This window comes from Globicephala melas, chromosome 10, assembly GCF_963455315.2.
Source record: "Globicephala melas chromosome 10, mGloMel1.2, whole genome shotgun sequence".
In the NCBI taxonomy this organism is placed as follows: domain Eukaryota; kingdom Metazoa; phylum Chordata; class Mammalia; order Artiodactyla; family Delphinidae; genus Globicephala; species Globicephala melas.
The window spans coordinates 102,973,674-102,997,144 of record NC_083323.1 but is presented as its reverse complement, the minus strand read 5'-3'; positions in this window follow the sequence as shown (position 1 = coordinate 102,997,144).

Sequence of the window (23,471 nt, the reverse complement as noted above, 5' to 3'; positions counted from 1 at the left end):
TGTCGTACCCTCACCTGGACCCTAAACCGTCCCCGTCCCCTAACCCTAACCCTAGCCCGACCCCTAACCCTAACCCTTCCCCGAAGCCTGACCCTCACCCGTCCCCTAATCCTAACCCGTACGCTGACGCTAACCCGCGCCCTCACACGTACGCTCCCCCTAAAGCGTTGTCGTACCCTCACCTGTGCCCTAAACCGTCCCCGTCCCTTAACCCAAACCCTAGCCCGAACCCTAACCCTAACCCTTCCCCGAAGCCTGACCCTCACCCGTCCCCTAATCCTAACCTGTACGCAGACGCTAACCCGCGCCCTCACACGTACGCTCCCCCTAAAGCGTTGTCGTACCCTCACCTGTGCCCTAAACCGTCCCCGTCCCTTAACCCAAACCCTAGCCCGAACCCTAACCCTAACCCTTCCCCGAAGCCTGACCCTCACCCGTCCCCTAATCCTAACCTGTACGCAGACGCTAACCCGCGCCCTCACACGTACGCTCCCCCTAAAGCGTTGTCGTACCCTCACCTGTGCCCTAAACCGTCCCCGTCCCTTAACCCTAACCCTAGCCCGACCCCTAACCCTAACCCTTCCCCGAAGCCTGACCCTCACCCGTCCCCTAATCCTAACCAGTACGCTGACGCTAACCCGCGCCCTCACACGTACGCTCCCCCTAAAGCGTTGTCGTACCCTCACCTGTGCCCTAAACCGTCCCCGTTCCTTAACCCAAACCCTAGCCCGAACCCTAACCCTAACGCTTCCCCGAAGCCTGACCCTCACCCGTCCCCTAATCCTAACCTGTACGCTGACGCTAACCCGCGCCCTCACACGTACGCTCCCCCTAAATCATTGTCGTACCCTCACCTGGACCCTATACCGTCCCCGTCCCCTAACCCTAACCCTAGCCCGAACCCTAACCCTAACCCTTCCCCGAAGCCTGACCCTCACCCGTCCCCTAATCCTAACCCGTACGCTGACACTAAGCCGCGCCCTCACACGTACGCTCCCCCTAAAGCGTTGTCGTACCCTCACCTGGACCCTAAACCGTCCCCGTCCCCTAACCCTATCCCTAGCCCGAACCCTAACCCTAACCCTTCCCCGAAGCCTGACCATCACCCGTCCCCTAATCCTAACCCGTACGCTGATGCTAACCCGCGCCCTCACACGTACGCTCCCCCTAAAGCATTGTCGTACCCTCACCTGGACCCTAAACCGTCCCCGTCCCCTAACCCTAACCCTAGCCCGAACCCTAACCCTAACCCTTCCCCGAAGCCTGACCCTCACCCGTCCCCTAATCCTAACCCGTACGCTGACACTAACCCGCGCCCTCACACGTACGCTCCCCCTAAAGCGTTGTCGTACCCTCACCTGGACCCTAAACCGTCCCCGTCACCTAACCCTAACCCTAGCCCGAACCCTAACCCTAAACCTTCCCCGAAGCCTGACCCTCACCCGTCCCCTAATCCTAACCCGTACGCTGACACTAAGCCGCGCCCTCACACGTACGCTCCCCCTAAAGCGTTGTCGTACGCTCACCTGGACCCTATACCGTCCCCGTCCCCTAACCCTAACCCTAGCCCGACCCCTAACCCTAACCCTTCCCCGAAGCCTGACCCTCACCCGTCCCCTAATCCTAACCCGTACGCTGACGCTAACCCGCGCCCTCACACGTACGCTCCCCCTAAAGCGTTGTCGTACCCTCACCTGTGCCCTAAACCGTCCCCGTCCCTTAACCCAAACCCTAGCCCGAACCCTAACCCTAACCCTTCCCCGAAGCCTGACCCTCACCCGTCCCCTAATCCTAACCTGTACGCAGACGCTAACCCGCGCCCTCACATGTACGCTCCCCCTAAAGCGTTGTAGTACCCTCACCTGGGCCCTAAACCGTCCCCGTCCCCTAACCCTAACTCTAGCCCGAACCCTAACCCTAACACTTCCCCGAAGCCTGACCCTCACCCGTCCCCTAATCCTAACCCGTACGCTGACGCTAACCCGCGCCCTCACACGTACGCTCCCCCTAAAGCGTTGTCGTACCCTCACCTGTGCCCTAAACCGTCCCCGTCCCTTAACCCAAACCCTAGCCCGAACCCTAACCCTAACCCTTCCCCGAAGCCTGACCCTCACCCGTCCCCTAATCCTAACCTGTACGCAGACGCTAACCCGCGCCCTCACACGTACGCTCCCCCTAAAGCGTTGTCGTACCCTCACCTGGGCCCTAAACCGTCCCCGTCCCCTAACCCTAACCCTAGCCCGAACCCTAGCCCTAACCCTTCCCCGAAGCCTGACCCTCACCCGTCCCCTAATCCTAACCCGTACGCTGACACTAAGCCGCGCCCTCACACGTACGCTCCCCCTAAAGCGTTGTGGTACCCTCACCTGGACCCTAAACCGTCCCCGTCCCCTAACCCTAACCCTAGCCCGAACCCTAACCCTAACCCTTCCCCGAAGCCTGACCCTCACCCGTCCCCTAATCCTAACCCGTACGCTGACACTAACACGCGCCCTCACACGTACGCTCCCCCTAAAGCGTTGTCGTACCCTCACCTGGACCCTAAACCGTCCCCGTCCCCTAACCCTAACCCTAGCCCGAACCCTAACCCTAACCTTTCCCCGAAGCCTGACCCTCACCCGTCCCCTAATCCTAATCCGTACGCTGACACTAACCCGCGCCCTCACACGTACGCTCCCCCTAAAGCGTTGTCGTACCCTCACCTGGGCCCTAAACCGTCCCCGTCCCTTAACACTAACTCTAGCCCGAACCCTAACCCTAACCCTTCCCCGAAGCCTGACCCTCACCCGTCCCCTAATCCTAACCCGTACGCTGACGCTAACCCGCGCCCTCACACGTACGCTCCCCCTAAAGCGTTGTCGTACCCTCATCTGTACCCAAAACCGTCCCCGTCCCCTAACCCTAACCCTAGCCCGAACCCTAACCCTAACCCTTCCCCGAAGCCTGACCCTCACCCGTCCCCTAATCCTAACCCGTACGCTGACGCTAACCCGCGCCCTCACACGTACGCTCCCCCTAAAGCGTTGTCGTACCCTCACCTGGACCCTAAACTGTCCCCGTGCCCTAACCCTAACCCTAGCCCGAACCCTAACCCTAACCCTTCCCCGAAGCCTGACCCTCACCCGTCCCCTAATCCTAACCCGTACGCTGACACTAAGCCGCGCTCTCACACGTACACTCCCCCTAAAGCGTTGTCGTACCCTCACCTGGACCCTAAACCGTCCCCGTCCCCTAACCCTAACCCTAGCCCGAACCCTAACCCTTACCCTTCCCCGAAGCCTGACCCTTACCCGTCCCCTAATCCTAACCCTTACGCTGACACTAACCCACGCCCTCACACGTATGCTCCCCCTAAAGCGTTGTCGTACCCTCACCTGGACCCTAAACCGTCCCCGTCCCCTAACCCTAACCCTAGCCCGAACCCTAACCCTAACCCTTCCCCGAAGCCTGACCCTCACCCGTCCCCTATTCCTAACCCGTACGCTGACACTAACCCGCGCCCTCACACGTACGCTCCCCCTAAAGCGTTGTCGTACCCTCACCTGGACCCTAAACCGTCCCCGTCCCCTAACCCTAACCCTAGCCCGAACCCTAACCCTAACCCTTCCCCGAAGCCTGACCCTCACCCGTCCTCTAATCCTAACCCGTTCGCTGACACTAACCCGCGCCCTCACACGTACGCTCCCCCTAAAGCGTTGTCGTACCCTCACCTGGACCCTAAACCGTCCCCGTCCCCTAACCCTAACCCTAGCCCGAACCCTAACCCTAACCCTTCCCCGAAGCGTGACCCTCACCCGTCCCCTAATCCTAGCCCGTACGATGACACTAACCCACGCCCTCACATGTACGCTCCCCCTAAAGCGTTGTCGTACCCTCACCTGGACCCTAAACCGTCCCCGTCCGATATCCCTAACCCTAGCCCGAACCCTAACCCTAACACTTCCCCGAAGCCTGACCCTCACCTGTCCCCTAATCCTAACCCGTACGCTGACCCTAACCCGCGCCCTCACACGTACGCTCTCCCTAAAGCGTTGTCGTACCCTCACCTGGACCCTAAACCGTCCCCGTCCCCTAACTCTAACCCTAGCCCGAACCCTAACCCTAACACTTCCCCGAAGCCTGACCCTCACCCGTCCCCTAATCCTAATCCGTACGCTGACACTAACCCGCGCCCTCACACGTACGCTCCCCCTAAAGCGTTGTCGTACCCTCACCTGGGCCCTAAACCGTCCCCGTCCCCTAACCCTAACCCTAGCCCGACCCCTAACCCTAACCCTTCCCCGAAGCCTGACCCTCACCCGTCCCCTAATCCTAACCCGTACGCTGACGCTAACCCGCGCCCTCACACGTACGCTCCCCCTAAAGCGTTGTCGTACCCTCACCTGTGCCCTAAACCGTCCCAGTCCCTTAACCCAAACCCTAGCCCGAACCCTAACCCTAAACCTTCCCCGAAGCCTGACCCTCACCCGTCCCCTAATCCTAACCTGTACGCAGACGCTAACCCGCGCCCTCACACGTACGCTCCCCCTAAAGCGTTGTCGTACCCTCACCTGGGCCCTAAACCGTCCCCGTCCCCTAACCCTAACTCTAGCCCGAACCCTAACCCTAACCCTTCCCCGAAGCCTGACCCTCACCCGTCCCCTAATCCTAACCCGTACGCTGACGCTAACCCACGCCCTCACACGTACGATCCCCCTAAAGCGTTGTCGTACCCTCACCTGTGCCCTAAACCGTCCCCGTCCCTTAACCCAAACCCTAGCCCGAACCCTAACACTAAAACTTCCCCGAAGCCTGACCCTCACCCGTCCCCTAATCCTAACCAGTACGCTGACGCTAACCCGCGCCCTCACACGTACGCTCCCCCTAAAGCGTTGTCGTACCCTCACCTGGGCCCTAAACCATCCCCGTCCCCTAACCCTAACTCTAGCCCGAACCCTAACCCTAACCCTTCCCCGAAGCCTGACCCTCACCCGTCCCCTAATCCTAACCCGTAGGCTGACGCTAACACGCGCCCTCACACGTACGCTCCCCCTAAAGCGTTGTCGTACCCTCACCTGTGCCCTAAACCGTCCCCGTCCCTTAACCCAAACCCTAGCCCGAACTCTAACCCTAACCCTTCCCGGAAGCCTGACCCTCACCCGTCCCCTAATCCTAACCTGTACGCTGACGCTAACCCGCGCCCTCACACGTACGCTCCCCCTAAAGCGTTGTCGTACCCTCACCTGGGCCCTAAACCGTCCCCGTCCCCTAACCCTAACCCTAGCCCGAACCCTAACCCTAAACCTTCCCCGAAGCCTGACCCTCACCCGTCCCCTAATCCTAACCCGTACGCTGACGCTAACACACGCCCTCACACGTACGCTCCCCCTAAAGCGTTGTCGTACCCTCACCTGGACCCTAAACCGTCCCCGTCCCCTAACCCTAACCCTAGCCCGAACCCTAACCCTAAACCTTCCCCGAAGCCTGACCCTCACCCGTCCCCTAATCCTAACCCGTACGCAGACACTAAGCCGCGCCCTCACACGTACGCTCCCCCTAAAGCGTTGTCGTACCCTCACCTGGACCCTAAACCGTCCCCGTCCCCTAACCCTAACCCTAGCCCGAACCCTAACCCTAAACCTTCCCCGAAGCCTGACCCTCACCCGTCCCCTAATCCTAACCCGTACGCTGACACTAAGCCGCGCCCTCACACGTACGCTCCCCCTAAAGCGTTGTCGTACCCTCACCTGGGCCCTAAACCGTCCCCGTCCCCTAACCCTAACTCTAGCCCGAACCCTAACCCTAACCCTTCCCCGAAGCCTGACCCTCACCCGTCCCCTAATCCTAACCCGTACGCTGACGCTAACCCGCGCCCTCACACGTACGCTCCCCCTAAAGCGTTGTCGTACCCTCACCTGTGCCCTAAACCGTCCCCGTCCCTTAACCCAAACCCTAGCCCGAACCCTAACCCTAACGCTTCCCCGAAGCCTGACCCTCACCCGTCCCCTAATCCTAACCTGTACGCTGACGCTAACCCGCGCCCTCACACGTACGCTCCCCCTAAAGCGTTGTCGTACCCTCACCTGGACCCTATACCGTCCCCGTCCCCTAACACTAACCCTAGCCCGAACCCTAACCCTAACCCTTCCCCGAAGCCTGACCCTCACCCGTCCCCTAATCCTAACCCGTACGCTAACACTACGCCGCGGCCTCACACGTACGCTCCCCCTAAAGCATTGTCGTACCCTCACCTGGACCCTAAACCGTCCCCGTCCCCTAACCCTAACCCTAGCCCGAACCCTAACCCTAACCCTTCCCCGAAGCCTGACCCTCACCCGTCCCCTAATCCTAACCCGTACGCTGACGCTAACCCACGCCCTCACACGTACGCTCCCCCTAAAGCGTTGTCGTACCCTCACGTGGACCCTAAACCGTCCCCGTCCCCTAACCCTAACCCTAGCCCGAACCCTAACCCTAACCCTTCCCCGAAGCCTGACCCTCACCCGTCCCCTAATCCTAACCCGTACGCTGACACTAACCCGCGCCCTCACACGTACGCTCCCCCTAAAGCGTTGTCGTACCCTCACCTGGACCCTAAACCGTCCCCGTCCCCTAACCCTAACCCTAGCCCGACCCCTAATCCTAACACTTCCCCGAAGCCAGACCCTCACCCGTCCCCTAATCCTAACCCGTACGCTGACACTAACCCGCGCCCTCACACGTACGCTCCCCCTAAAGCGTTGTCGTACCCTCACCTGTGCCCTAAACCGTCCCCGTCCCTTAACCCAAACCCTAGCCCGAACCCTAACCCTAACCCTTCCCCGAAGCCTGACCCTCACCCGTCCCCTAATCCTAACCTGTACGCAGACGCTAACCCGCGCCCTCACACGTACGCTCCCCCTAAAGCGTTGTCGTACCCTCACCTGGGCCCTAAACTGTCCCCGTCCCCTAACCCTAACTCTAGCCCGAACCCTAACCCTAACCCTTCCCCGAAGCCTGACCCTCACCCGTCCCCTAATCCTAACCCGTACGCTGACGCTAACCCACGCCCTCACACGTACGCTCCCCCTAAAGCGTTGTCGTACCCTCACCTGGACCCTAAACCGTCCCCGTCCCGTAACCCTAACCCTAGCCCGAACCCTAACCCTAACCCTTCCCCGAAGCCTGACCCTCACCCGTCCCCTAATCCTAACCCGTACGCTGACACTAACCTGCGCCCTCACACGTACGCTCCCCCTAAAGCGTTGTCGTACCCTCACCTGGACCCTAAACCGTCCCCGTCCCCTAACCCTAACCCTAGCCCGAACCCTAACCCTAACCCTTCCCCGAAGCCTGACCCTCACCCGTCCCCTAATCCTAATCCGTACGCTGACACTAACCCGCGCCCTCACACGTACGCTCCCCCTAAAGCGTTGTCGTACCCTCACCTGGGCCCTAAACCGTCCCCGTCCCCTAACCCTAACCCTAGCCCGACCCCTAACCCTAACCCTTCCCCGAAGCCTGACCCTCACCCGTCCCCTAATCCTAACCCGTACGCTGACGCTAACCCGCGCCCTCACACGTACGCTCCCCCTAAAGCGTTGTCGTACCCTCACCTGTGCCCTAAACCGTCCCCGTCCCTTAACCCTAACCCTAGCCCGACCCCTAACCCTAACCCTTCCCCGAAGCCTGACCCTCACCCGTCCCCTAATCCTAACCAGTACGCTGACGCTAACCCGCGCCCTCACACGTACGCTCCCCCTAAAGCGTTGTCGTACCCTCACCTGTGCCCTAAACCGTCCCCGTTCCTTAACCCAAACCCTAGCCCGAACCCTAACCCTAACGCTTCCCCGAAGCCTGACCCTCACCCGTCCCCTAATCCTAACCTGTACGCTGACGCTAACCCGCGCCCTCACACGTACGCTCCCCCTAAATCATTGTCGTACCCTCACCTGGACCCTATACCGTCCCCGTCCCCTAACCCTAACCCTAGCCCGAACCCTAACCCTAACCCTTCCCCGAAGCCTGACCCTCACCCGTCCCCTAATCCTAACCCGTACGCTGACACTAAGCCGCGCCCTCACACGTACGCTCCCCCTAAAGCGTTGTCGTACACTCACCTGGACCCTAAACCGTCCCCGTCCCCTAACCCTATCCCTAGCCCGAACCCTAACCCTAACCCTTCCCCGAAGCCTGACCCTCACCCGTCCCCTAATCCTAACCCGTACGCTGACGCTAACCCGCGCCCTCACACGTACGCTCCCCCTAAAGCGTTGTCGTACCCTCACCTGGACCCTAAACCGTCCCCGTCCCCTAACCCTAACCCTAGCCCGAACCCTAACCCTAACCCTTCCCCGAAGCCTGACCCTCACCCGTCCCATAATCCTAACCCGTACGCTGACACTAAGCCGCGCCCTCACACGTACGCTCCCCCTAAAGCGTTGTCGTACCCTCACCTGGACCCTAAACCGTCCCCGTCCCCTAACCCTAACCCTAGCCCGAACCCTAACCCTAAACCTTCCCCGAAGCCTGACCCTCACCCGTCCCCTAATCCTAACCCGTACGCTGACACTACGCCGCGGCCTCACACGTACGCTCCCCCTAAAGCGTTGTCGTACCCTCACCTGGGCCCTAAACCGTCCCCGTCCCCTAACCCTAACTCTAGCCCGAACCCTAACCCTAACCCTTCCCCGAAGCCTGACCCTCACCCGTCCCCTAATCCTAACCCGTACGCTGACGCTAACCCGCGCCCTCACACGTACGCTCCCCCTAAAGCGTTGTCGTACCCTCACCTGTGCCCTAAACCGTCCCCGTCCCTTAACCCAAACCCTAGCCCGAACCCTAACCCTAACCCTTCCCCGAAGCCTGACCCTCACCCGTCCCCTAATCCTAACCTGTACGCTGACGCTAACCCGCGCCCTCACACGTACGCTCCCCCTAAAGCGTTGTCGTACCCTCACCTGGACCCTATACCGTCCCCGTCCCCTAACACTAACCCTAGCCCGAACCCTAACCCTAACCCTTCCCCGATGCCTGACCCTCACCCGTCCCCTAATCCTAACCCGTACGCTGACACTACGCCGCGGCCTCACACGTACGCTCCCCCTAAAGCATTGTCGTACCCTCACCTGGACCCTAAACCGTCCCCGTCCCCTAACCCTAACCCTAGCCCGAACCCTAACCCTAACCCTTCCCCGAAGCCTGACCCTCACCCGTCCCCTAATCCTAACCCGTACTCTGACACTAACCCGCGCCCTCACACGTACGCTCCCCCTAAAGCGTTGTCGTACCCTCACCTGGACCCTAAACCGTCCCCGTCACCTAACCCTAACCCTAGCCCGAACCCTAACCCTAACCCTTCCCCGAAGCCTGACCCTCACCCGTCCCCTAATCCTAACCCGTACGCTGACACTAAGCCGCGCCCTCACACGTACGCTCCCCCTAAAGCGTTGTCGTACCCTCACCTGGGCCCTAAACCGTCCCCGTCCCCTAACCCTAACCCTAGCCCGAACCCTAACCCTAACCCTTCCCCGAAGCCTGACCCTCACCCGTCCCCTAATCCTAACCCGTACGCTGACACTAACCCGCGCCCTCACACGTACGCTCCCCCTAAAGCGTTGTCGTACCCTCACCTGGACCCTAAACCGTCCCCGTCCCCTAACCCTAACCCTAGCCCGAACCCTAACCCTAAACCTTCCCCGAAGCCTGACCCTCACCCGTCCCCTAATCCTAACCCGTACGCTGACACTAAGCCGCGCCCTCACACGTACGCTCCCCCTAAAGCGTTGTCGTACCCTCACCTGTGCCCTAAACCGTCCCCGTCCCTTAACCCAAACCCTAGCCCGAACCCTAACCCTAACGCTTCCCCGAAGCCTGACCCTCACCCGTCCCCTAATCCTAACCTGTACGCTGACGCTAACCCGCGCCCTCACACGTACGCTCCCCCTAAAGCGTTGTCGTACCCTCACCTGGACCCTATACCGTCCCCGTCCCCTAACACTAACCCTAGCCCGAACCCTAACCCTAACCCTTCCCCGAAGCCTGACCCTCACCCGTCCCCTAATCCTAACCCGTACGCTGACACTACGCCGCGGCCTCACACGTACGCTCCCCCTAAAGCGTTGTCGTACCCTCACCTGGACCCTAAACCGTCCCCGTCCCCTAACCCTAACCCTAGCCCGAACCCTAACCCTAACCCTTCCCCGAAGCCTGACCCTCACCCGTCCCCTAATCCTAACCCGTACTCTGACACTAACCCGCGCCCTCACACGTACGCTCCCCCTAAAGCGTTGTCGTACCCTCACCTGTGCCCTAAACCGTCCCCGTCCCTTAACCCAAACCCAAGCCCGAACCCTAACCCTAACCCTTCCCCGAAGCCTGACCCTCACCCGTCCCCTAATCCTAACCTGTACGCAGACGCTAACCCGCGCCCTCACACGTACGCTCCCCCTAAAGCGTTGTCGTACACTCACCTGGGCCCTAAACCGTCCCCGTCCCCTAACCCTAACTCTAGCCCGAACCCTAACCCTAACCCTTCCCCGAAGCCTGACCCTCACCCGTCCCCTAATCCTAACCAGTACGCTGACGCTAACCCGCGCCCTCACACGTACGCTCCCCCTAAAGCGTTGTCGTACCCTCACCTGGGCCCTAAACCGTCCCCGTCCCCTAACCCTAACTCTAGCCCGAACCCTTACCCTAACCCTTCCCCGAAGCCTGACCCTCACCCGTCCCCTAATCCTAACCCGTACGCTGACGCTAACCCGCTCCCTCACACGTACGCTCCCCCTAAAGCGTTGTCGTACCCTCACCTGTGCCCTAAACCGTCCCCGTCCCTTAACCCAAACCCTAGCCCGAACCCTAACCCTAACCCTTCCCCGAAGCCTGACCCTCACCCGTCCCCTAATCCTAACCCGTACGCAGACGCTAACCCGCGCCCTCACACGTACGCTCCCCCTAAAGCGTTGTCGTACCCTCACCTGGGCCCTAAACTGTCCCCGTCCCCTAACCCTAACTCTAGCCCGAACCGTAACCCTAACCCTTCCCCGAAGCCTGACCCTCACCCGTCCCCTAATCCTAACCCGTACGCTGACGCTAACCCACGCCCTCACACGTACGCTCCCCCTAAAGCGTTGTCGTACCCTCACCTGGACCCTAAACCGTCCCCGTCCCCTAACCCTAACCCTAGCCCGAACCCTAACCCTAACCCTTCCCCGAAGCCTGACCCTCACCCGTCCCCTAATCCTAACCCGTACGCTGACACTAAGCCGCGCCCTCACACGTACGCTCCCCCTAAAGCGTTGTCGTACCCTCACCTGGACCCTAAACCGTCCCCGTCCCGTAACCCTAACCCTAGCCCGAACCCTAACCCTAACCCTTCCCCGAAGCCTGACCCTCACCCGTCCCCTAATCCTAACCCGTACGCTGACACTAACCCGCGCCCTCACACGTACGCTCCCCCTAAAGCGTTGTCGTACCCTCACCTGGACCCTAAACCGTCCCCGTCCCCTAACCCTAACCCTAGCCCGAACCCTAACCCTAACCCTTCCCCGAAGCCTGACCCTCACCCGTCCCCTAATCCTAATCCGTACGCTGACACTAACCCGCGCCCTCACACGTACGCTCCCCCTAAAGCGTTGTCGTACCCTCACCTGGGCCCTAAACCGTCCCCGTCCCCTAACCCTAACCCTAGCCCGACCCCTAACCCTAACCCTTCCCCGAAGCCTGACCCTCACCCGTCCCCTAATCCTAACCCGTACGCTGACGCTAACCCGCGCCCTCACACGTACGCTCCCCCTAAAGCGTTGTCGTACCCTCACCTGTGCCCTAAACCGTCCCCGTCCCTTAACCCTAACCCTAGCCCGACCCCTAACCCTAACCCTTCCCCGAAGCCTGACCCTCACCCGTCCCCTAATCCTAACCAGTACGCTGACGCTAACCCGCGCCCTCACACGTACGCTCCCCCTAAAGCGTTGTCGTACCCTCACCTGTGCCCTAAACCGTCCCCGTTCCTTAACCCAAACCCTAGCCCGAACCCTAACCCTAACGCTTCCCCGAAGCCTGACCCTCACCCGTCCCCTAATCCTAACCTGTACGCTGACGCTAACCCGCGCCCTCACACGTACGCTCCCCCTAAATCATTGTCGTACCCTCACCTGGACCCTAAACCGTCCCCGTCCCCTAACCCTATCCCTAGCCCGAACCCTAACCCTAACCCTTCCCCGAAGCCTGACCCTCACCCGTCCCCTAATCCTAACCCGTACGCTGACGCTAACCCGCGCCCTCACACGTACGCTCCCCCTAAAGCGTTGTCGTACACTCACCTGGACCCTAAACCGTCCCCGTCCCCTAACCCTAACCCTAGCCCGAACCCTAACCCTAACCCTTCCCCGAAGCCTGACCCTCACCCGTCCCCTAATCCTAACCCGTACGCTGACACTAACCCGCGCCCTCACACGTACGCTCCCCCTAAAGCGTTGTCGTACCCTCACCTGGACCCTAAACCGTCCCCGTCCCCTAACCCTAACCCTAGCCCGAACCCTAACCCTAAACCTTCCCCGAAGCCTGACCCTCACCCGTCCCCTAATCCTAACCCGTACGCTGACACTAAGCCGCGCCCTCACACGTACGCTCCCCCTAAAGCGTTGTCGTACCCTCACCTGTGCCCTAAACCGTCCCCGTCCCTTAACCCAAACCCTAGCCCGAACCCTAACCCTAACGCTTCCCCGAAGCCTGACCCTCACCCGTCCCCTAATCCTAACCTGTACGCTGACGCTAACCCGCGCCCTCACACGTACGCTCCCCCTAAAGCGTTGTCGTACCCTCACCTGGACCCTATACCGTCCCCGTCCCCTAACACTAACCCTAGCCCGAACCCTAACCCTAACCCTTCCCCGAAGCCTGACCCTCACCCGTCCCCTAATCCTAACCCGTACGCTGACACTACGCCGCGGCCTCACACGTACGCTCCCCCTAAAGCATTGTCGTACCCTCACCTGGACCCTAAACCGTCCCCGTCCCCTAACCCTAACCCTAGCCCGAACCCTAACCCTAACCCTTCCCCGAAGCCTGACCCTCACCCGTCCCCTAATCCTAACCCGTACTCTGACACTAACCCGCGCCCTCACACGTACGCTCCCCCTAAAGCGTTGTCGTACCCTCACCTGGACCCTAAACCGTCCCCGTCACCTAACCCTAACCCTAGCCCGAACCCTAACCCTAACCCTTCCCCGAAGCCTGACCCTCACCCGTCCCCTAATCCTAACCCGTACGCTGACACTAAGCCGCGCCCTCACACGTACGCTCCCCCTAAAGCGTTGTCGTACCCTCACCTGGGCCCTAAACCGTCCCCGTCCCCTAACCCTAACCCTAGCCCGAACCCTAACCCTAACCCTTCCCCAAAGCCTGACCCTCACCCGTCCCCTAATCCTAACCCGTACGCTGACACTAACCCGCGCCCTCACACGTACGCTCCCCCTAAAGCGTTGTCGTACCCTCACCTGGACCCTAAACCGTCCCCGTCCCCTAACCCTAACCCTAGCCCGAACCCTAACCCTAAACCTTCCCCGAAGCCTGACCCTCACCCGTCCCCTAATCCTAACCCGTACGCTGACACTAAGCCGCGCCCTCACACGTACGCTCCCCCTAAAGCGTTGTCGTACCCTCACCTGGGCCCTAAACCGTCCCCGTCCCCTAACCCTAACTCTAGCCCGAACCCTAACCCTAACCCTTCCCCGAAGCCTGACCCTCACCCGTCCCCTAATCCTAACCCGTACGCTGACGCTAACCCGCGCCCTCACACGTACGCTCCCCCTAAAGCGTTGTCGTACCCTCACCTGTGCCCTAAACCGTCCCCGTCCCTTAACCCAAACCCTAGCGCGAACCCTAACCCTAACGCTTCCCCGAAGCCTGACCCTCACCCGTCCCCTAATCCTAACCTGTACGCTGACGCTAACCCGCGCCCTCACACGTACGCTCCCCCTAAAGCGTTGTCGTACCCTCACCTGGACCCTATACCGTCCCCGTCCCCTAACACTAACCCTAGCCCGAACCCTAACCCTAACCCTTCCCCGAAGCCTGACCCTCACCCGTCCCCTAATCCTAACCCGTACGCTGACACTACGCCGCGGCCTCACACGTACGCTCCCCCTAAAGCGTTGTCGTACCCTCACCTGGACCCTAAACCGTCCCCGTCCCCTAACCCTAACCCTAGCCCGAACCCTAACCCTAACCCTTCCCCGTAGCCTGACCCTCACCCGTCCCCTAATCCTAACCCGTACTCTGACACTAACCCGCGCCCTCACACGTACGCTCCCCCTAAAGCGTTGTCGTACCCTCACCTGGACCCTAAACCGTCCCCGTCACCTAACCCTAACCCTAGCCCGAACCCTAACCCTAACCCTTCCCCGAAGCCTGACCCTCACCCGTCCCCTAATCCTAACCCGTACGCTGACACTAAGCCGCGCCCTCACACGTACGCTCCCCCTAAAGCGTTGTCGTACCCTCACCTGGACCCTAAACCGTCCCCGTCCCCTAACCCTAACCCTAGCCCGAACCCTAACCCTAACCCTTCCCCGAAGCCTGACCCTCACCCGTCCCCTAATCCTAACCGTACGCTGACACTAACCCGCGCCCTCACACGTACGCTCCCCCTAAAGCGTTGTCGTACCCTCACCTGGACCCTAAACCGTCCCCGTCCCCTAACCCTAACCCTAGCCCGACCCCTAACCCTAACCCTTCCCCGAAGCCTGACCCTCACCCGTCCCCTAATCCTAACCCGTACGCTGACGCTAACCCGCGCCCTCACACGTACGCTCCCCCTAAAGCGTTGTCGTACCCTCACCTGTGCCCTAAACCGTCCCCGTCCCTTAACCCAAACCCTAGCCCGAACCCTAACCCTAACCCTTCCCCGAAGCCTGACCCTCACCCGTCCCCTAATCCTAACCTGTACGCAGACGCTAACCCGCGCCCTCACACGTACGCTCCCCCTAAAGCGTTGTCGTACCCTCACCTGTGCCCTAAACCGTCCCCGTCCCTTAACCCAAACCCTAGCCCGAACCCTAACCCTAACCCTTCCCCGAAGCCTGACCCTCACCCGTCCCCTAATCCTAACCTGTACGCAGACGCTAACCCGCGCCCTCACACGTACGCTCCCCCTAAAGCGTTGTCGTACCCTCACCTGTGCCCTAAACCGTCCCCGTCCCTTAACCCTAACCCTAGCCCGACCCCTAACCCTAACCCTTCCCCGAAGCCTGACCCTCACCCGTCCCCTAATCCTAACCAGTACGCTGACGCTAACCCGCGCCCTCACACGTACGCTCCCCCTAAAGCGTTGTCGTACCCTCACCTGTGCCCTAAACCGTCCCCGTTCCTTAACCCAAACCCTAGCCCGAACCCTAACCCTAACGCTTCCCCGAAGCCTGACCCTCACCCGTCCCCTAATCCTAACCTGTACGCTGACGCTAACCCGCGCCCTCACACGTACGCTCCCCCTAAATCATTGTCGTACCCTCACCTGGACCCTATACCGTCCCCGTCCCCTAACCCTAACCCTAGCCCGAACCCTAACCCTAACCCTTCCCCGAAGCCTGACCCTCACCCGTCCCCTAATCCTAACCCGTACGCTGACACTAAGCCGCGCCCTCACACGTACGCTCCCCCTAAAGCGTTGTCGTACCCTCACCTGGACCCTAAACCGTCCCCGTCCCCTAACCCTATCCCTAGCCCGAACCCTAACCCTAACCCTTCCCCGAAGCCTGACCATCACCCGTCCCCTAATCCTAACCCGTACGCTGACGCTAACCCGCGCCCTCACACGTACGCTCCCCCTAAAGCATTGTCGTACCCTCACCTGGACCCTAAACCGTCCCCGTCCCCTAACCCTAACCCTAGCCCGAACCCTAACCCTAACCCTTCCCCGAAGCCTGACCCTCACCCGTCCCCTAATCCTAACCCGTACGCTGACACTAACCCGCGCCCTCACACGTACGCTCCCCCTAAAGCGTTGTCGTACCCTCACCTGGACCCTAAACCGTCCCCGTCCCCTAACCCTAACCCTAGCCCGAACCCTAACCCTAAACCTTCCCCGAAGCCTGACCCTCACCCGTCCCTTAATCCTAACCCGTACGCTGACACTAAGCCGCGCCCTCACACGTACGCTCCCCCTAAAGCGTTGTCGTACCCTCACCTGGGCCCTAAACCGTCCCCGTCCCCTAACCCTAACTCTAGCCCGAACCCTAACCCTAACCCTTCCCCGAAGCCTGACCCTCACCCGTCCCCTAATCCTAACCCGTACGCTGACGCTAACCCGCGCCCTCACACGTACGCTCCCCCTAAAGCGTTGTCGTACCCTCACCTGTGCCCTAAACCGTCCCCGTCCCTTAACCCAAACCCTAGCCCGAACCCTAACCCTAACGCTTCCCTGAAGCCTGACCCTCACCCGTCCCCTAATCCTAACCTGTACGCTGACGCTAACCCGCGCCCTCACACGTACGCTCCCCCTAAAGCGTTGTCGTACCCTCACCTGGACCCTATACCGTCCCCGTCCCCTAACACTAACCCTAGCCCGAACCCTAACCCTAACCCTTCCCCGAAGCCTGACCCTCACCCGTCCCCTAATCCTAACCCGTACGCTGACACTACGCCGTGGCCTCACACGTACGCTCCCCCTAAAGCATTGTCGTACCCTCACCTGGACCCTAAACCGTCTCCGTCCCCTAACCCTAACCCTAGCCCGAACCCTAACCCTAACCCTTCCCCGAAGCCTGACCCTCACCCGTCCCCTAATCCTAACCCGTACTCTGACACTAACCCGCGCCCTCACACGTACGCTCCCCCTAAAGCGTTGTCGTACCCTCACCTGGACCCTAAACCGTCCCCGTCACCTAACCCTAACCCTAGCCCGAACCCTAACCCTAACCCTTCCCCGAAGCCTGACCCTCACCCGTCCCCTAATCCTAACCCGTACGCTGACACTAAGCCGCGCCCTCACACGTACGCTCCCCCTAAAGCGTTGTCGTACCCTCACCTGGGCCCTAAACCGTCCCCGTCCCCTAACCCTAACCCTAGCCCGAACCCTAACCCTAACCCTTCCCCGAAGCCTGACCCTCACCCGTCCCCTAATCCTAAACCGTACGCTGACACTAACCCGCGCCCTCACACGTACGCTCCCCCTAAAGCGTTGTCGTACCCTCACCTGGACCCTAAACCGTCCCCGTCCCCTAACCCTAACCCTAGCCCGAACCCTAACCCTAAACCTTCCCCGAAGCCTGACCCTCACCCGTCCCCTAATCCTAACCCGTACTCTGACACTAAGCCGCGCCCTCACACGTACGCTCCCCCTAAAGCGTTGTCGTACCCTCACCTGGGCCCTAAACCGTCCCCGTCCCCTAACCCTAACTCTAGCCCGAACCCTAACCCTAACCCTTCCCCGAAGCCTGACCCTCACCCGTCCCCTAATCCTAACCCGTACGCTGACGCTAACCCGCGCCCTCACACGTACGCTCCCCCTAAAGCGTTGTCGTACCCTCACCTGTGCCCTAAACCGTCCCCGTCCCTTAACCCAAACCCTAGCCCGAACCCTAACCCTAACGCTTCCCCGAAGCCTGACCCTCACCCGTCCCCTAATCCTAACCTGTACGCTGACGCTAACCCGCGCCCTCACACGTACGCTCCCCCTAAAGCGTTGTCGTACCCTCACCTGGACCCTATACCGTCCCCGTCCCCTAACACTAACCCTAGCCCGAACCCTAACCCTAACCCTTCCCCGAAGCCTGACCCTCACCCGTCCCCTAATCCTAACCCGTACGCTGACACTACGCCGCGGCCTCACACGTACGCTCCCCCTAAAGCGTTGTCGTACCCTCACCTGGACCCTAAACCGTCCCCGTCCCCTAACCCTAACCCTAGCCCGAACCCTAACCCTAACCCTTCCCCGAAGCCTGACCCTCACCCGTCCCCTAATCCTAACCCGTACTCTGACACTAACCCGCGCCCTCACACGTACGCTCCCCCTAAAGCGTTGTCGTACCCTCACCTGGACCCTAAACCGTCCCCGTCCCCTAACCCTAACCTTAGCCCGAACCCTATCCCTAACCCTTCCCCGAAGCCTGACCCTCACCCGTCCCCTAATCCTAATCCGTACGCTGACACTAACCCGCGCCCTCACACGTACGCTCCCCCTAAAGCGTTGTCGTACCCTCACCTGTGCCCTAAACCGTCCCCGTCCCTTAACCCAAACCCAAGCCCGAACCCTAACCCTAACCCTTCCCCGAAGCCTGACCCTCACCCGTCCCCTAATCCTAACCTGTACGCAGACGCTAACCCGCGCCCTCACACGTACGCTCCCCCTAAAGCGTTGTCGTACCCTCACCTGGGCCCTAAACCGTCCCCGTCCCCTAACCCTAACTCTAGCCCGAACCCTAACCCTAACCCTTCCCCGAAGCCTGACCCTCACCCGTCCCCTAATCCTAACCCGTACGCTGACGCTAACCCGCTCCCTCACACGTACGCTCCCCCTAAAGCGTTGTCGTACCCTCACCTGTGCCCTAAACCGTCCCCGTCCCTTAACCCAAACCCTAGCCCGAACCCTAACCCTAACCCTTCCCCGAAGCCTGACCCTCACCCGTCCCCTAATCCTAACCTGTACGCAGACGCTAACCCGCGCCCTCACACGTACGCTCCCCCTAAAGCGTTGTCGTACCCTCACCTGGGCCCTAAACTGTCCCCGTCCCCTAACCCTAACTCTAGCCCGAACCCTAACCCTAACCCTTCCCCGAAGCCTGACCCTCACCCGTCCCCTAATCCTAACCCGTACGCTGACGCTAACCCACGCCCTCACACGTACGCTCCCCCTAAAGCGTTGTCGTACCCTCACCTGGACCCTAAACCGTCCCCATCCCCTAACCCTAACCCTAGCCCGAACCCTAACCCTAACCCTTCCCCGAAGCCTGACCCTCACCCGTCCCCTAATCCTAACCCGTACGCTGACACTAAGCCGCGCCCTCACACGTACGCTCCCCCTAAAGCGTTGTCGTACCCTCACCTGGACCCTAAACCGTCCCCGTCCCGTAACCCTAACCCTAGCCCGAACCCTAAACCTAACCCTTCCCCGAAGCCTGACCCTCACCCGTCCCCTAATCCTAACCCGTACGCTGACACTAACCCGCGCCCTCACACGTACGCTCCCCCTAAAGCGTTGTCGTACCCTCACCTGGACCCTAAACCGTCCCCGTCCCCTAACCCTAACCCTAGCCCGAACCCTAACCCTAACCCTTCCCCGAAGCCTGACCCTCACCCGTCCCCTAATCCTAATCCGTACGCTGACACTAACCCGCGCCCTCACACGTACGCTCCCCCTAAAGCGTTGTCGTAACCTCACCTGGGCCCTAAACCGTCACCGTCCCCTAACCCTAACCCTAGCCCGACCCCTAACCCTAACCCTTCCCCGAAGCCTGACCCTCACCCGTCCCCTAATCCTAACCCGTACGCTGAAGCTAACCCGCGCCCTCACACGTACGCTCCCCCTAAAGCGTTGTCGTACCCTCACCTGTGCCCTAAACCGTCCCCGTCCCTTAACCCTAACCCTAGCCCGACCCCTAACCCTAACCCTTCCCCGAAGCCTGACCCTCACCCGTCCCCTAATCCTAACCAGTACGCTGACGCTAACCCGCGCCCTCACACGTACGCTCCCCCTAAAGCGTTGTCGTACCCTCACCTGTGCCCTAAACCGTCCCCGTTCCTTAACCCAAACCCTAGCCCGAACCCTAACCCTAACGCTTCCCCGAAGCCTGACCCTCACCCGTCCCCTAATCCTAACCTGTACGCTGACGCTAACCCGCGCCCTCACACGTACGCTCCCCCTAAATCATTGTCGTACCCTCACCTGGACCCTATACCGTCCCCGTCCCCTAACCCTAACCCTAGCCCGAACCCTAACCCTAACCCTTCCCCGAAGCCTGACCCTCACCCGTCCCCTAATCCTAACCCGTACGCTGACACTAAGCCGCGCCCTCACACGTACGCTCCCCCTAAAGCGTTGTCGTACCCTCACCTGGACCCTAAACCGTCCCCGTCCCCTAACCCTATCCCTAGCCCGAACCCTAACCCTAACCCTTCCCCGAAGCCTGACCCTCACCCGTCCCCTAATCCTAACCCGTACGCTGACGCTAACCCACGCCCTCACACGTACGCTCCCCCTAAAGCGTTGTCGTACCCTCACCTGGACCCTAAACCGTCCCCGTCCCCTAACCCTAACCCTAGCCCGAACCCTAACCCTAACCCTTCCCCGAAGCCTGACCCTCACCCGTCCCCTAATCCTAACCCGTACGCTGACACTAACCCGCGCCCTCACACGTACGCTCCCCCTAAAGCGTTGTCGTACCCTCACCTGGACCCTAAACCGTCCCCGTCCCCTAACCCTAACCCTAGCCCGAACCCTAACCCTAAACCTTCCCCGAAGCCTGACCCTCACCCGTCCCCTAATCCTAACCCGTACGCTGACACTAAGCCGCGCCCTCACACGTACGCTCCCCCTAAAGCGTTGTCGTACCCTCACCTGTGCCCTAAACCGTCCCCGTCCCTTAACCCAAACCCAAGCCCGAACCCTAACCCTAACCCTTCCCCGAAGCCTGACCCTCACCCGTCCCCTAATCCTAACCTGTACGCAGACGCTAACCCGCGCCCTCACACGTACGCTCCCCCTAAAGCGTTGTCGTACCCTCACCTGGGCCCTAAACCGTCCCCGTCCCCTAACCCTAACTCTAGCCCGAACCCTAACCCTAACCCTTCCCCGAAGCCTGACCCTCACCCGTCCCCTAATCCTAACCAGTACGCTGACGCTAACCCGCGCCCTCACACGTACGCTCCCCCTAAAGCGTTGTCGTACCCTCACCTGGGCCCTAAACCGTCCCCGTCCCCTAACCCTAACTCTAGCCCGAACCCTAACCCTAAACCTTCCCCGAAGCCTGACCCTCACCCGTCCCCTAATCCTAACCCGTACGCTGACGCTAACCCGCTCCCTCACACGTACGCTCCCCCTAAAGCGTTGTCGTACCCTGACCTGTGCCCTAAACCGTCCCCGTCCCTTAACCCAAACCCTAGCCCGAACCCTAACCCTAACCCTTCCCCGAAGCCTGACCCTCACCCGTCCCCTAATCCTAACCTGTACGCAGACGCTAACCCGCGCCCTCACACGTACGCTCCCCCTAAAGCGTTGTCGTACCCTCACCTGGGCCCTAAACTGTCCCCGTCCCCTAACCCTAACTCTAGCCCGAACCCTAACCCTAACCCTTCCCCGAAGCCTGACCCTCACCCGTCCCCTAATCCTAACCCGTACGCTGACGCTAACCCACGCCCTCACACTTACGCTCCCCCTAAAGCGTTGTCGTACCCTCACCTGGACCCTAAACCGTCCCCGTCCCCTAACCCTAACCCTAGCCCGAACCCTAACCCTAACCCTTCCCCGAAGCCTGACCCTCACCCGTCCCCTAATCCTAACCCGTACGCTGACACTAAGCCGCGCCCTCACACGTACGCTCCCCCTAAAGCGTTGTCGTACCCTCACCTGGACCCTAAACCGTCCCCGTCCCGTAACCCTAACCCTAGCCCGAACCCTAACCCTAACCCTTCCCCGAAGCCTGACCCTCACCCGTCCCCTAATCCTAACCCGTACGCTGACACTAACCCGCGCCTTCACACGTACGCTCCCCCTAAAGCGTTGTCGTACCCTCACCTGGACCCTAAACCGTCCCCGTCCCCTAACCCTAACCCTAGCCCGAACCCTAACCCTAACCCTTCCCCGAAGCCTGACCCTCACCCGTCCCCTAATCCTAATCCGTACGCTGACACTAACCCGCGCCCTCACACGTACGCTCCCCCTAAAGCGTTGTCGTACCCTCACCTGGGCCCTAAACCGTCCCCGTCCCCTAACCCTAACCCTAGCCCGACCCCTAACCCTAACCCTTCCCCGAAGCCTGACCCTCACCCGTCCCCTAATCCTAACCCGTACGCTGACGCTAACCCGCGCCCTCACACGTACGCTCCCCCTAAAGCGTTGTCGTACCCTCACCTGTGCCCTAAACCGTCCCCGTCCCTTAACCCTAACCCTAGCCCGACCCCTAACCCTAACCCTTCCCCGAAGCCTGACCCTCACCCGTCCCCTAATCCTAACCAGTACGCTGACGCTAACCCGCGCCCTCACACGTACGCTCCCCCTAAAGCGTTGTCGTACCCTCACCTGTGCCCTAAACCGTCCCCGTTCCTTAACCCAAACCCTAGCCCGAACCCTAACCCTAACGCTTCCCCGAAGCCTGACCCTCACCCGTCCCCTAATCCTAACCTGTACGCTGACGCTAACCCGCGCCCTCACACGTACGCTCCCCCTAAATCATTGTCGTACCCTCACCTGGACCCTATACCGTCCCCGTCCCCTAACCCTAACCCTAGCCCGAACCCTAACCCTAACACTTCCCCGAAGCCTGACCCTCACCCGTCCCCTAATCCTAACCCGTACGCTGACACTAAGCCGCGCCCTCACACGTACGCTCCCCCTAAAGCGTTGTCGTACCCTCACCTGGACCCTAAACCGTCACCGTCCCCTAACCCTATCCCTAGCCCGAACCCTAACCCTAACCCTTCCCCGAAGCCTGACCCTCACCCGTCCCCTAATCCTAACCCGTACGCTGACGCTAACCCGCGCCCTCACACGTACGCTCCCCCTAAAGCGTTGTCGTACCCTCACCTGGACCCTAAACCGTCCCCGTCCCCTAACCCTAACCCTAGCCCGAACCCTAACCCTAACCCTTCCCCGAAGCCTGACCCTCACCCGTCCCCTAATCCTAACCCGTACGCTGACACTAAGCCGCGCCCTCACACGTACGCTCCCCCTAACGCGTTGTCGTACCCTCACCTGGACCCTACACCGTCCCCGTCCCCTAACCCTAACCCTAGCCCGAACCCTAACCCTAAACCTTCCCCGAAGCCTGACCCTCACCCGTCCCCTAATCCTAACCCGTACGCTGACACTAAGCCGCGCCCTCACACGTACGCTCCCCCTAAAGCGTTGCCGTACCCTCACCTGGGCCTTAAACCGTCCCCGTCCCCTAACCCTAACTCTAGCCCGAACCCTAACCCTAACCCTTCCCCGAAGCCTGACCCTCACCCGTCCCCTAATCCTAACCCGTACGCTGACGCTAACCCGCGCCCTCACACGTACGCTCCCCCTAAAGCGTTGTCGTACCCTCACCTGTGCCCTAAACCGTCCCCGTCCCTTAACCCAAACCCTAGCCCGAACCCTAACCCTAACCCTTCCCCGAAGCCTGACCCTCACCCGTCCCCTAATCCTAACCTGTACGCTGACGCTAACCCGCGCCCTCACACGTACGCTCCCCCTAAAGCGTTGTCGTACCCTCACCTGGACCCTATACCGTCCCCGTCCCCTAACACTAACCCTAGCCCGAACCCTAACCCTAACCCTTCCCCGAAGCCTGACCCTCACCCGTCCCCTAATCCTAACCCGT